This window comes from Callorhinus ursinus, unplaced genomic scaffold (assembly GCF_003265705.2).
Source record: "Callorhinus ursinus isolate GAN/ISIS: 27379988/994484 unplaced genomic scaffold, GSC_fseal_2.0 scaffold27, whole genome shotgun sequence".
Lineage (NCBI taxonomy): Eukaryota > Metazoa > Chordata > Mammalia > Carnivora > Otariidae > Callorhinus > Callorhinus ursinus.
Genome location: NW_027397089.1, coordinates 18,909,624 through 18,926,103, shown reverse-complemented (window position 1 = coordinate 18,926,103; position 16,480 = coordinate 18,909,624). Strand labels below are relative to the sequence as shown.

The 16,480-nt window shown below is 37.8% G+C and overlaps 1 protein-coding gene across 3 annotated transcripts in view; it reads left to right on the top strand.

Annotated features, from left to right (window-relative positions):
- ATF7IP (activating transcription factor 7 interacting protein) overlaps positions 1 to 16,480 on the top strand; it is a 123,207-nt gene that overhangs the window by 91,627 nt on the left and 15,100 nt on the right. The window lies entirely within an intron of this gene.

Here is a 16,480-nt window from a genome sequence, read left to right as displayed (position 1 = left end):
CCCATGACATATTATATTATTATGTTTGTATATGTCTGTATACTTTCCAGTATTGCAAAAAGGAGAAATTGATTGTACCTGTATTTAAAATCTGTAAAATTGTATGTCTTCCTTGTTTTTAAGAAGCATACATTTTGTATGCATTCTTAAACTTTCTTATTCTTCATTTCTGGCTTCACATTTATTCCCACTGTTGTAAAGATAGGCAAAAGTGGTTAGGAATCATGTGTAATAGTGAAATTGCTGCTGGTTTCTCTCTTATTGATATAGTAACTATGAAATATAAGAAACAGATTCTAAAGTGCAAAATTTCATAAGTGAAATATGTAAGCCTTTTGTTTTTTTAAATTTGTCATGTAGCCATTAGTAGTGTACCTACCCTCTGAGTATATTTTCTCATAAAATAGTGCTTGTAGTATTTTATAAGGTTGTTAAGAGTAAATGAGTAGATGGTCAAAATTAATATTGGACAGGAGCCAAATAACAATCTCATACAAGTTTATATCTGGGATACAAGAGGAAATCTGAAATTTTATATAAAAATGTAATTATTGATGTAAATGCTTGCATAGTATAATAATATTTGTTAGCCCTACGTGCTACCACATTACTCTTAGACACTCTCATTCATGTTTGCAGCACTGAAAGATGCTTACTTTTTAGTGAATGAGCAAGATTTTGGGGGGTTACTTCATTTTTCTCTAATTTCTTTTTTTTTCTAATCCTTAGTATATTTTAATATGTCAGGTAGAAGGTGATTTCTCATAGACATTGTTTTATGTGATTTTTGGAGTTTTTCCTCCTTATGAAGTATTGAGCCTAAGTTGACACTTTTTAATTCATGGTCAGAAGATATATTCTTAAACATAGAACTTTTCCTGATAGAGCATGGTTTGAAATGAAATAAATAACTTAAAAGATTTTGCTTAGTTTTGTGAATGCTTATATACCCTAAACACTTCTGCGGGTATCAGAGTTATTCATTTAATTATTTTGTTTTCTTAAAATTTTATGACCATTTGTTGACACAAAGGGTGTATTTTTCCCAAAATTAGCTAGCTAATGTACTCTATTAGTCATAGTGTTAGTCTGTTTTGTATTTATTTAATTACTTGACTGTTCTTAATTGTTTTTGTATGTAAAACTAATAGTTTTCATAATCATTTTTAATCTCTACATCGTTCTACTTTTGCAATAATATACATTTATACTTAAACTTTTATATTTTAACATATATTTAATATATTTTTATGTACTTTATAAATTAAGGAGATCTTCACTTCAAGTTCTCTTTATAGAGTGCTTACTTAGTTTTGAAAGTAGATTATTGGATATGATAAGCTTTTTTGCATATTTTTCGTCATGCTAATGAGAATGAGATCTGATGAAATGATATATTCTTTAATCAAGCATAATTTTAGAGGTGCCATAAATGATGTTACAGTAGGTATTTAGCTGTTAGGCTTCCCAAAACCTAAGCTGAAACCATATGGCAAATTTTGGCTGAATATGAAGGTTGAAGCCAACCTTTAATACATTTGTAATATGATAAATCAATTAGTTGTATAATTAAAACTTTCTGTTTTTTTAAAGATATTTATTTATTTGACAGAGAGACACAGTGAGAGAGGGAACACAAGCAGGGGGAGTAGGAGAGGGAGAAGCAGGCTTCCCGTGGAGCCGGGAGCCCAATGTGGGGCTTGATCCCAGGACCCTGGGATCATGACCTGAGCCGAAAGGCAGAAGCTTAACGACTGAGCCACCCAGGCGCCACCTTTTTTTTTTTTTTTAGATTTTATTTATTTATTTATTTATTTATTTGACAGAGACACCAGTGAGAGAGGAACACAAGCAGGGGGAGTGTGAGAGGGAGAATAATTAAAACTTTTTAAATCTTATACTTATGTAGGTATTATTGACTTAATGAGAATATAGGCTCTCTAACTAGAATGCATGCGTTTGTATGTCTTTTATTATAGTTCATGTGTCCTCGTAGTGTAAGTCAATATTTTCTGTTGATAGTAAAGTAAAAATCCTCTTAGAGACTGCTGGGAGATTTAGGACCTAAATTACAGTTTTTATTCATTCATGGGGAGGAGTTAAAATGCTGGAGAAGTAAGGGAACCCTATGCTTGCCTCATCTCTCAAGTACATTGGTAGTATCAAGCTAGATAAATATCAGATCATTTTAAACACCCAAGAAATCAGTTTGAGGGAGGAAGCTACACAACTAGGGTAGAGAAACAATTACATTGTGGTACATAGAAGCTGCAGAGAGTTGATTTGGGGGAGAAAAGAACTGTAGGAGGAGAGGGAGCCCTAATTATGGAGAGAGGAGAGGGAGGGAGAGAGAAAAGTAGTGTACAGGGGATTACACTAGAAAAATTTTTCCCCCAAACTATTGACTGGGAAAAGGAGAGGGACTAACTACTGAAAGTTGTTATAAGCAGTGGATCACAAAGTCTGAAGTTTTAGAAGGCCTTGCCATCACCCTGTTCGTGCCTGGCAGACATAGTCGTGCTCCTGTGGGGAAGGAGGACAGAGACCCGGGAGTGGGCAGCATGGTCTGAGGATCCCCTGGGTCGCACAGGGAGAAACAATTCCCTCTCTTGGAGGGCATTTGGGAGTGGTGGCACAGCCTGTCCGGGGACAAAAGAAGTGGTGCTGCCTTGTTTCCTAGCATAGGAAGAAAGACACTGGCTTAGGGCAGCAAACCTTGGTGCTGGCTTTTTGCTGCACTTACCATAAACTCTGAACTGCTGCCTGGTCGTGCGACTGCTTTTCTGGGACAAAACAGCAAACAGCAAAAGCATGGCAAGACCCTCCCCCAGAGGATCAGTGTTGATCCTTAAAGCTTGGAGTTTTGAAACCCAGCCACATGCCTGAGATAAAACACAGGAGTACTGTGCCCCCTGGCAGGCATACAGCTTGTACACAGACAGGGTGAAGGCAGGAATCTGACAGAAACTGGAGACACAAGAAGGGTGATTGTTTGCTCTTCTGTGAGGACTTCCTCACAGAAGAGTGGCAGGGGTGAACTCACTCCCCTGCGCGGGTTCTAGGTACAAGAGAGAGGGCTGATGCCATTCCTCCCCTACTTCAGCACTGACCTACTAGAGTGAGCAAAATACCACCACCCAGTGGAGGCCAGAGCTGCTTACACCAAACCCTGCCCCCATGCACCCTGCAGGTGCATCTTCACTAGGGCAAGTCCGCCTGAAGAATCAGCACAGTACGCCCCTCCCGCAGAAGACCAGCATGAACCCTATACAGCACCAAGTCTACTAAATAGAGTGCTTTAAAGCTTTAGCTCTAGGGGAAATAGAATCTAGTTGCCTTTTTTTTTTTTTTTTTTAACCTCCTCTTAATATAGCCATTCCTCTCAGGAGCAGGAATATAACAGGCTTTCCCAACAATCACAAAAATCAGTGACATGAAAAGAAGAGGGAAAAAAGATACTGGATTACAAATGTAGACTTAGGGAACTCATTGACTCCTTAAAGCATAGTAGCATTTGTATCATAGGAGTCCCAGAAGAAGAAGAGAGAGAAAAGGGGGCAGAAGACTTGTCCGAGCAAGTTATAGCTGAAAACTCTCTAATCTGGGATAGGAAACTGACATCAAAATCCAAGAAGCACAGAGAACTCCCATTAAATCCAAGAAAAGCTGACCATCGCCAAGGCATATTATAGTCAAATTCACAAAATACAGGAAAGAATCCTGAAAGCAGCAAGGGAAAAAAAGTCCTTAACCTACAAGGGAAGACAGATCAGATTCACAACAGATCTGTCCACAGAAACTTGGCAGACCAGAGGGAGTGACATGATATATTCAGCATGCTGAATGGGAAAAATATGCAGCCAAGAGGCTGTCATTCAGAATAGAAGGAGTAATAAAGGGTTTCCCAAACAGACAAAAACTAAATGAGTTCATGACCACTAAACCAGCACTGTAAGAAATATTAAAGGGGACTCTGAGTGGGGAAAAAAAGACCAAAAGCAACAAGGACTAGAAAGGCACAGAAACACCCACTTTACAGGTAACACGATGGCATTAAATTATATCTGTCAGTAGTTACTCTGAATGTAAATGGACTAAATGTTCTAATCAAAAGACATAGGGTATCAGAATGGATAAAAAAAAGACACATCTATATGCTGCAAGACATATCTATATGCTGCCTAAAGGAGACTTATTTTAGACCTAAAGTCACCTCCAGATTGAAAGTGAGGGGATGGAGAACCATCTGTCATGCTAATGGATGTCAAAAGAAAGCTGGAGTAGCCATACTTATATCAGACAAACTAGATTTTAAACCAAAGACTGTAACAAGCGATGAAGAAGGGCACCGTATCATAATTAAAGGGTCTATCCACCAAGAAGATCTAACAATGGTAAATATTTATGCCCCCAACTTGGGAACACCCAAATATATAAATCAATTAATAGCAAACATGAAGGAACTCACTGATAATAATACAGTAATAGTAGGGGACTTTAACATCCCATTTACAGCAATGGATAAATCATTTAAGCAGAAAATCAACAAGGAAACAATGGCTTTGAATGACACACTGGACCAGATGGACTTAACAGATATATTCACAACATTTCATGCTAAGGCAGCATACACATTCATTTTTCTTTTCTTTTTAAGATTTTATTTATTTTTGTGAGAGAGAGTGTGCATGCATGAGCAGGGGAAGGGGCAAAGGGAAAGAGCAGAGGGAGAAGCGGACCTCCTGCTGAGCAGGGCCCCCCCCCCCCACGCCGACTTGGGACTTGCACTTAACAGACTGAGCAACCCAGGTGCCCAGAATACACATTCTTTTTGAGTGCACATGGACGTTTTCCAGAATAGAGCACGTACCGGGTCATAAATCAGCCCTCAACAAGTACAAAAAGATTGAAATCATACCATGAATATTTTCAGATCACAACACTATGAAACTTGAACTCAACCATAAGAAAAATTTTGGAAAGGCCACAAATACATGGAGGTTAAAGAGCATTCTAAGGAATGAATGGGTTAACCAGGAAATTAAAGAAGAATTTAAAAAAATACATGGATGCAAATGCAAATGCAAATGCAGTCCAAAACCTTTGGAATGCAGCAAAGGCAGTCCTAAGAGGGAAGTATATTTCAGTACAGGCCTACCTCAAGAAGCAAGAAAAGGCTCAGATACACAAACTAACTTTATGTCTAAAGGAGCTAGAAAAAGAACAGCAAATAAAGCCTAAAGCCAGCAGAAGAAGGGAAATAATAAAGATTAAAGTAGAAATAAATGATATAGAAATAAAAAACCAGTAGAACAGAGCAATGGAACTAAGAATGGAACTGTTAATTCTTTAAAAGAATTAATAAAAGTGATAAAACCCAGACTTATCACAAAGAAAAGAGAAAGGACCTGAATAAAATCACAAGTGAGAGAGGAGAGATCACAGCCAACACCACAGAAATACACTTAAATGTTAATGAAAAATTATATGCCAACAATCTGGGCAATCTGGAAGAAATGGACAAATTCCTAGAAACATACAAACTACCAAAACTGAAACAGGAAGAAATAGAAAATTTGAACAGACTCATAACCAGCAATGACATTGAATCGGTAATCAAATATCCTCCAACAAACAAAATTCCAGGGCCAGATGGTTTCCCAGGGGAATTCTACCAGACCTTTAAAGAAGAATTAATACCCATTCTTCTCAAACTGTTCACAAAATACCAAATGGAAGGAAAACTACTAAACTCATTCTACAAGGCCAGTATCACCTTGATTCCAAAACCAAAGACCCTAGTAAAGAGAATTACAGGCCAATATCCTGGATGAACGTGGATGCAAAAATTCTCAACAAGATAACTAACAAATCCAGTCCAGTGGTACATTAAAAGAATTATTCACCATGATAAAGTGACATTCCTGGGCTTCAGGGTTGTTTCAGTATTTGCAAATCAATCAGCGTGATGCACCATGTTAATAAAAGAAAGGAAGAGAACCATATGATCCCCTCTATAGATGGAGAAAAAGTATTTGGCAAAATGGAGCATCCATTCCTGATAAAAACCCTTAACAAAGTAGGTATAGACAGAACATACGTCAACATTGTAAAGGCCATATACGAAAGACCCACAGCTATTATCATCCTCAATGGGGAGAAACAGAGCTTTTCCTCTATGGTCAGGAACACAACATGGATGTCTGCCCTAACCATTACTATCTGTCTGTCTGTCTTATCTATCGATTTATTGATTTTATTTATTTATTTGACAGTGAGAGCAGGAACACAAGCCGGGGAGTGGGAGAGGGAGAAGCAGGCTTCCTGCTGAGCAGGGAGCCCGATGTGGGGCTCGATCCCAAGTCCCTGGGATCATGACCTGAGCTGAAGGCAGACACTTCACCAACTGAGCCATCCAGACGCCCTAACCATTACTATGCAGCATAGTACTGGGAGTCAGCCTCAGCAATTAGACAACAAAAAGAAAAGGTATCCAAATCAGCAAGGAAGAAGTCAAACTTTCACTATTTGCAGATGACATGATACACTATGTAGAAAACCCAAAAGACTCCACCAAAAAATTGCTAGAACTAGTACGTGAGTTCAGCAGAGTTGCAGGGTATAAAATCAATGTACAGAAATCTGTTGCATTTCTTATACATTGATAATGAAGCAGGAGAAAATAAATCAAGGACTCGATCCCATTTACAATTGCACCAAAAACCGTAAGATACCTAGGAGGAAACCTAACCAAAGAGGTAAAAGATTCGTACTCTGAAAACTGTAGAACACTTATGAAAGAAATTGAAGAGGACACAAAGAAATGGAAAAACATTCTGTGCTCATGGACAGGAAGAACAAATATTGTGAAAATGTCTATACTACCCAAGGCAATCTACACATTTAATGCAATCCCTATCAAAATACCACCAGCATTTTCACAGAGTTAGAACAAACAGTCCTAAAGTTTGTGTGGAACCACAAAAGATGCTGAAGAGCCAAAGCAATCCTGAAAAAGAAAACCAAAGTGGGAGGCATCACAATTCCAGATGTCAAGCGGTACTACAAAGCTGTAATCATCAAGGCAGTATGGTACTGGCACAAAAACAGACGCATAGATCAGTGGAACAGAATATAGAATCCAGAAATGGACCCACAACTGTATGGTCAACTAATCTTCAACAAAGCAAGAAAGAAAATATCCAATGGAAAAAAGTCTCTTCTACAAATGGTGTTGAGAAAATTGGACAACCACATGCAGAATAATGAAACTGGACCACTTTCTTACAACATGCACAAAAATAAATTCAAAATGGATGAAAGACCTCAATGTGAGACAGGAAACCATCAAAATCCTAGAGAAGAACACAGGCAGCAACCTTTTTACCTGGTCTGTAGCAACTTCTTACTAGACACATTGATGGTGGCGAGGCAAACAAAAGGAGAAATGAACTATTGGGATTTCATCAAGATAAAAATCTTCTGGACAGTGGAGGAAACAAAACTAAAAGGCAGCCTACAGAATGGTAGAATATTCTGACATATATCATTGACAAATGACATATCAGATAAAGTGTTATTATCCAATATCTATAAATAACTTACCAAAGTTAATACCCAAAAAACATAATCCAATTAAGAAACAGGGCAGAAGACATGAATAGATATTTTTCCAAAGAAGACATACAGATGGCTAACAGGCACATGAAAAAATGCTCAGCATTACCCATCATTAGGGAAATACAAATCAAAACCACAGTGAGATAACCACCTCACACCAGTCGGAATGGCTAAAATTAACAACTCAGGAAACAACAGATGTTGGTGAAGACGCAGAGAAAGGGGAATCCTTTTGCACTGTTGGTGAGAATGCAAACTGGTGCAGCCACTCTGGAAAACAGTATGGAGTTTACTCAAAAGGGTAAAATTAGAACCACCCTACAATCCAGCAATTGCACTGCTAGATATTTACCCAAATATTAAAAAAATATATAGATTAAAAGGGGTACATGCACCCCGATGTTTATAGCAGCATTGTCAACAATAGCCAAATTACGGAAAAGGTGCAAATGTCCATCAAGTGATAAAGGATAAAGAAGAGGTGGTATATATACACAATGGAATATTACTCAGCCAACCAAAAATAATCTTGCCATTTGCAATGATGTGGAGGGTGCTAGAGTATCATGCTAAATGAAACAAGTCGTCAGAGAAAGACAAATACCATATGATTTCACTCATACGTAGAATTTAGGGAACAAAAGATGAACATATGGGAAAGGGGGATAAAAGAGAGAGGGAAACAAACCTTAAGAGACTCTTAAGGTTAGAGAACAAACTAAGATTGATGGAGGGTTAAATGGGTGATGGGTATTAAGGAAGGTCACTTGTTAATGATGAGCACTGGGTGTTATCTGTAAGTGATGAATCACTAAATTTTATTCCTCAAACCAATATTTCACTATATGTTAACAAACTAGAATTTAAATAAAAATTTGGAAAATTTCATTCATTCATGAAATACTGAATACCTGTAATTGGTTTAAAATCTTGCAGACACACAGAAATGTACATATGGTCCCTATTATCACCAAGCTTGCAGTCAAATAGGGAACTTTGCCATTAAATAAGTAATTAATTGTAAATGTGGTTAATGTTAAGATAGGAGATTTCTTTTTTTTTTTTAAGATTTTATTTATTTATTTGAGAGAGAGAGAATGAGAGATAGCATGAGAGGGAAGAGGGTCAGAGGGTCAGAGGGAGAAGCAGACTCCCCGCTGAGCAGGGAGCCCGATGTGGGACTCGATCCCGGGACTCCAGGATCATGACCTGAGCCGAAGGCAGTCGCTTAACCAACTGAGCCACCCAGGCGCCCCTAAGATAGGAGATTTCTGTGAGGATGTTGGAGATCTGGAAAAGGTATTTGATAATAAATGGAAAGATGGTGGGCAATGGGATGAAAGGATTTTTGCAGGGGAATTTTGCAGTCATGAACACTGGCTACAGTGAAGAAAAGGGTTTGGGGGAGATAAAAGGTAGAGTTAGGGAGACCAGTTAGGAAGCTTTGGTAGTGGTCTAGATGGGAAATGATGTGAAAATGATTTAAAAGTTTTGAAATTCATTTAATACACTGAAAATCCAGCACCTACTAAGGGACATTCCTGTGAAAACCCTTTCATGACTCCAGTAAAAATGCAGTGTTGGTTAAAAGTGACAGTATGTTTTAACAATCATGAGAATTAGAGATGTTTCCCAAATGATAGAAAGATTTTGTGGTATAATTTCTGATTTCTCACCCTCATCAGTTTTATTGGTTGATAGATTGATTTATAGTTATCTGAAGTAGATAAATTATAAGTGAAATGGTAAACTGTTATATTAAAAATCAGGGGGCGCCCAGGTGGCTCAGTTGTTAAGTGTCTGTCTTTGAGTCAGGTCATGATCTGAGGGTCGTGGGATCAAGCCCCTCATCGGCCTCCCTGCTCCACGGGAAGCCTGCATCTCCTGCTCCCCCTGCTTATGCTCCTTCTCTCAGTGTGTCTCTCTGTCAAATAAATAAAATCTTAAAAAAAAAATCAAGATAAAAGTCTACAATAAAGGAGCAGGGAATATTAAATAAAAACCTGGATTAAGGAATATAATTAAAGTTATGTGAATAAAACTCTATTCCAAAGCCAAGGGAATATATTCTAATATTATATATAAGAAACTCTGGTGGTAAATCACTGATAAAGTTTTGTAATGGCATCAATGTATTTTACTACTCTACCATGTAGGAACAGTAACCTGGAATTTTTTTTTAATTTTTTAAATTAACATATAATATATTATTTGTTTCAGGGGAACAGGTCAGTGATTCATCAGTCTTAGACAATTCACAGCGCTCACCATAGCCCATACCCTCCCCAGTGTCCATCACCCAGCCACCCCATCCCTCCCACCCCACCACTCCAGCAACCCTCAGTTTGTTTCCTGAGATTAAGAGTCTCTTATGGTTTGTCTCCCTTTCTGGTTTCGTCTTTTCATTTTACACTCCCTTCCCCTATGATCCTCTGTCTTGTTTCTCAAATTCCACACATCAGTGAGATCATATGATAATTATCTTTCTCTGACTTATTTCGCTTAGCATAATACCCTCTAGTTCCATCCACATCCTTTCAAATGGCAAGATTCCATTTTTTGATGGCTGCATAATCTGTTTTATACACACACACACACACACACACACACACACACACACACACCCCACACACATCATCTTTACCCATTCATCTGTTGATGGACATCTAGGCTTTTCATAGTTTGGTTATTGTGGACATTGCTGCTATAAACATTGGGGTGCAGGTGCCCCTTTGGATCCCTACATTTGTATCTTTGGGGTAAATACCCAGTAGTGCAACTGCTGGGTCGTATAGGGTAGTTCTATTTTCAACTTTTTGAGGAACCTACATACTGTTTTCCAGAGTAGCTGCACCAGCTTGCATTCCCACCAACAGTGTAGGTGGGTTCCCCTTTTTCCACATCCTCACCAACATCTGTCGTTCCCTGACTTGGGAATTTTAGCCAGTCTGACTGGTGTGAGGTGGTATCTCATTGAGGTTATGATTTGGATTTCCCTGATGCTGAGCGATGTTGAGCACTTTTTCATGTGTCTGTTGGTCATTTGTATGTCATCTTTGCAGAAATGTCTGTTCATGTCTTCTGCCTATTTCTGGATTGGATTATTTGTTCTTTGGGTGTTGAATTTGATAAGCTCTTTATAGATTTTGGATACTAGTCCTTTATCTGATATGTCATTTGCAAATATCTTCTCCCATTCTGTCAGTTGTCTTTTGGTTTTGTTGATTGTTTCCTTTGCTGTGCAAAGGCTTTTTATCTTGATGAAGTCCCAATAGTTCATTTTTGCCCTTGCTTCCCTTGCCTTTGGCGATGTTTCTAGGAAGAAGTTACTGCAGCTGAGGTTGAAGAGGTTGCTGCTTGTGTTCTCCTCTAGGATTTTGATGGACTCCTGTCTCACATTTAGGTCTTTCATCCATTTTGAGTCTATTTTTGTGTGTGGTGTAAGGAAATGGTCCAGTTTCATTCTTCTGCATGTGGCTGTCCAATTTTCCCAACACCATTTGTTGAAGAGACTATCTTTTTTCCGTTGGACATTCTTTCCTGCTTTGTCGAAGAAGATTAGTTGACCATAGAGTTGAGGGTCCATTTCTGGGCTCTCTGTTCTGTTCCATTGATCTATGTGTCTGTTTTTGTCCCAGTACCATACTGTCCTGAGGATTACAGCTTTGTAATAGAGCTTGATGTCCGGAATTGTGATGCCCCCCCAGCTTTGCTTTTCTTTTTCAACATTCCTCTGGCTATTCGGGGTCTTTTCTGGTTCCATACAAATTTTAGGACTATTTGTTCCATTTCTTTGAAAACAGTTGATGGTATTTTGATAGGGATAACATTGAATGTGTAGCTTGCTCTGGGTAGCATAGACATTTTTACAATATTTGTTCTTCCAATCCATGAGCATGGAACATTTTTCCATTTCTTTGTGCCTTCCTCAGTTTCTTTCATAGTTTTCTGAATACAGATCTTTTGCCTCTTTGGTTAGATTTATTCCTAGGTATCTTACGGTTTTGGATGCAGTTGTAAATGGGATCGACTCCTTAATTTCCCTTTCTTCTGTTTTGTTGTTGGTGTATAGGAATGCCACTGATTTCTGTGCATTGATTTTATATCCTGCCACTTTACTGACTTCCTGTATAAATTCTAGCAGTTTTGGGGTGGAGTCTTTTGGGTTTTCCACATACAGTATCATGTCATCTGCAAAGAGCGAGAGTTTGACTTCTTTTCTGATTCTGATGCCTTTTATTTCTTTTTGTTGTCTGATTGCTGAGGCTAGGACTTCTAATAGTATGTTGAGTAGCAGTGGTGATAGTGGACATCCCTGCCATGTTCATGACCTTAGGGAGAAAGCTCTCAGTTTTTTCCCATTGAGGATGTTCGCTGTGGGTTTTTCATAGATGGCTTTTATGATACTGAGTTATGTACCCTCTATCCCTATACTCTGAAGAGTTTTCATCAAAAAAGGATGCTGTACTTTGTCACATGCTTTTTCTGCATCTATTGAGAGGATCATATAGTTCTTGTCCTTTCTTTTATTAATGTATTGTACTACATTGATTTGCAGATGTTGAACCAACCTTGCAGCCCAGGAATAAATCCCACTTGGTCATGGTGAATAATCCTTTTAATGTACTGTTGGGTCCTGTTCGCTAGTATTTTGGAGAGACTCTTGACATCCATGTTCATCAGGGATATTGGTCTGTAGTTCCGTTTTGATGGGGTCTTTGTCTGGTTTTGAGTTTAAGGTAATGCTGGTCTCATAAAATGAGTTTGGAAGTTTCCCTTCCATTTCTGTTTTTTGGAACAGTTTCAGAGGAATAAGTATTAATTCTTCTTTAAATGTTTGGTAGAATTCCCCTGGGAAGCCATCTGGCCCTGGGCTCTTGTTTTTTGGGAGATTTTTGATTACTGCTTCAATTTCCTTACTGATTATGGGTCTGTTCAGGTTTTCTATTTCTTCCTGGTTCAGTGCTGGTGGTTGATACATCTCTAGGAATGCATCCATTTCTTCCAGATTATCTAATTTGCTGGCATATAGTTGCTCATAATATGTTCTTATAATTGTATTTTTTTGGTGTTGGTTATGATCTCTCCTCTTTCATTCATGATTTTATTTATTTGGGTCTTTTCTTTTTGATAAGTCTGGCCAGGGGTTTATCAGTCTTACTAATTCTGTCAAAGAAACAGCTCCTAGTTTCGTTGATCTGTTCTACTGTTCTTTTGGTTTCTATTTCATTGATTTCTGCTCTGATTTTTATTATTTCTCTTCTCCTGCTGGGTTTAGGCTTTATTTGCTGTTCTTCCTCCAGCTCCTTTAGGTATAGGGTTAGGTTGTGTATTTGAGACCTTTCTTGTTTCTTGAGAAAGGCTTGTATTGCCAGATACTTTCCTTTTAGGACCGCCTTTGCTGCATTCCAAAGACTTTTGAACAGTTGTGTTTTCATTTTCATTTGTTTCCATGAATTTTTTAATGTCTTCTTTAATTTCCTGGTTGACCCATTCATTCTTTACTAGGATGCTCTTTAGCCTTCGTGTATTTGAGTTCTTTCCAACTTTCCTCTTCTGATTGAGTTCTAGGATCAAAGCATTGTGGTCCGCAAATATGCAGGGAATGATTCCAATCTTTTGGTACCGGTTGAGACCTGATTTCTGACCCAGGGTGTGATCTTTTCTGGAGAATGTTCCATGTACACTAGAGAAGAATGTGTATTCTGTTGCTTTGGGATAAAATGTTCTGAATATATCTGTGAAGTCCATCTGGTCCATCGTGTCATTTAATGCCTTAATTTTCTTGTTCATCTTTTGCTTAGATGATCTCTCCATTTCAGTGAGGGGTGGATGTTAAAGTCTTCTACTATTATTGTATTATTGTCAATGTGTTTCTTTGATTTTGTTATTAACTGGCTTATATAATTGGCTGTTCAGGGCATAAATATTTACCATTGTTAGATCTTCTTGTTGGATAGACACTTTAAGTATGATGTAGTGTCCTTCCTTATCTCTTATTATAGTCTTTGTTTTAAAATGTAATTTGTCTGTTATAAGGATTGCCACCCCAGCTCTCTTTTGATGTCCATTAGCATGATAAATGGTTTCCACCCCCTCACTTTAAATCTGGAGGTGTGTTTGGGTCTAAAATGAGTCTTGCAGACAGCATATCATTGGGTCTTGTTTTTTTAATCCAGTCTGATAGCCTGTGTCTTTTGATTGGGGCATTTAGCCCATTTACATTCAGGGTAACTATTGAAAGATATGAATTTAGTGCCATTGTATTGAGTGTAAGGTGACTGTTACTGTATATTGTCTGTGTTCCTTTCTGGTCTATGTTACTTTTAGGCTCTCTGCTTAGAGGACCCCGTTCAATATTTCTTCTAGGGCTGGTTTGGTGTTTGCACGTTCTTTTAGTTTTTGTCCTGGAAGCTTTTTATCTCCCCTTCTATTTTCAATGACAGCCTCACTGGATATAGTATTCTTGGCTGCATATTTTTCTCGTTGAGTGCCCTGAATATATCATACCAGTCCTTTCTGGCCTGCCAGATCTCTGTGGATGGATAGGTCTGCTGCCAATCTAATGTTTCTACAGTTGTACTTTACAGACCTCTTGTCCCGGGCTGCTTTCAGGATTTTCACGTCTCTGAGACTTGTGAGTTTTACTATTAGATGTCATGGTGTTGACCTATTTTTACTGATTTTGAGGGGATTCTCTGTGCCTCTTGGATTTTGATGCCTGTTTCCTTCCCCAAATTAGGGAAGTTCTCTGCTATAATTTGCTCCTATATACCTTCTGCCCCTCTCTTTCTTCTTCTGGGATCCCAGTTATTCTAATGTTGTTTCACTTTATGGTATCACTTATCTCTCGAATTCTTCCCTCAGAATCCCATGGTTATTTATCTCTTTTTTTTAGGTTCTTTATTCTCCATCATTTGGTCTTCTGTATCACTAATTCTCTCTTCTGCCTCATTTATCCAGCAGTTAGAGCCTCCATTTTTGATTGCACCTCATTAATAGCCTTTTTGATTTCGACTTGGTTAGATTTTAGTTCTTTTATTTCTCCAGAAAGGGATTCTCTAGTATCTTCTATGCTTTTTTTCATGCCAGCTAGTATCTTTATAATTGTCATTCTGAACTCTAGTTCCGATATCTTACTAATTTCTGTATTGATTAGGTCCCTGGCTGTCGGTGCTGCCCCTTGTCGTTTTTTTTGAGGTGATTTTTTTCCGTCTTGTCATTTTGTCCAGGGGAGAATAGATGAAGGAGAGAACAAAATGCTAAAAGGGTAACAACAACCCCAGAAAAATATACACTAAACAAATCAGAAGAGACCTGAAATGGGAGGGAAAAGAATGGGGGAAAAAAAAGAATATGATCAGGCTGGTGAATAGAACAGAGCCACACACTAGATTTTGAGTGTATTTTGGTCTGTTAGAAGAAATTGCCTCCCAACATTTTAGCGAAAGAAAAACATATATAGAGAGAAAAATAAGAGTAAATACGATGAAGGGATGGAATATAACTGTAAAGATGAAAATTTAAAAAGATTTTATGGGGCGCCTCTGTGGCTCATTTGTTAGGCGTCTGCCTTCAGCTCACAGCATGATCCTAAGGTCCTGGGATCGAGTCCTGCATTGGGCTCCCTGCTCGACGGGAAGCCTGCTTCTCCCTCTGACCCTTCCGCCTCTCATGTGCTTTCTCTCTCATTCTCTCTCTCTCAAATGAATAAAATCTTTAAAAAAAAGAATTGCTACTGTTCTTTTCTTCAAGCTCCTGTTGAGGTTGTAGATGTTCTGAATGGTTTGATAACTATCTAGGTGAATTCCTATGACCAGACAAAATTTAGGTCTCCTACTCTTCCACCATCATGCTCCTCCCCGAAATTTGTTTTTATTAACTACTATTTCAGGAGTTTCACAGTCCAGAACAGATGTTGATTCATTTTAAATGAAGTAATTTTAAGATATTTTTTAAAAGTAAAGAATATATAACATATTCTTTCTACAAGAAAACTAAGGTAATTCAGAAAGGTAGAGATTACAAGGGTCTCCTTGTTACTTCTCTAGCCTCGAAAAAAACCTCTTTTAATAGGTAGATGTTTATCCATATTTTTTTGATGTACAGGAGTTTGTGTGTATGTGTGTTTTATATATAATGAAATACATAGTTCTACCTCTGTTTCTTTTCTTTTTAGCATGAATGATTTACTCTATCTGTGTTCTGAAGATTTGAAATGAAAGAAATGCCATATTTTGACCACGAATGTTACTATCTACAGGAAGCAAGGATAGGATGTTTCAACATTGGAAATTCACCACATTACCAAAGAGAAAAAGTTGCATAATCACCTCAGTAGATGCTAAAGACATTTGCTAAAATTTAATACCTTCTCTTTAGAAGTTGAGGCAGAAAAACATACTTGATTTCTTTGCTGTTCTGGAAGTAACATTCGTGTGTGGGTATGCGTGTTTATCACAGACTCAATACAAATTAGTTGAAAAATGCATTAAAATATCATCTGTGATTGAACTACTGAGATTATGCATATATATTTTCTCAGAATCACTGTGTAGTTTGCTAATGAATTTATTATATTTTTGCCATGTCATTTCATGTTTTTCTCCAAAGGCATATAGTATGGAATAATTATGTTTTAACCATTTACTTATGTTAGGACATTTAAGTTATACACATCCTATATTACTTGTCTGAAGATATTTTTTAGGATAGAGTTAAATATTCTGGACAATGAGAGTATGTGAAATTTTTTTCTGTCTATTGTGAATTTGCCCTTCTGAAAATTACTGTAGCAATCGTCTATGAGAGAGTTCATTTACATATGTGACATGTTAAGAGAAAAAAAAACAATTGGAGA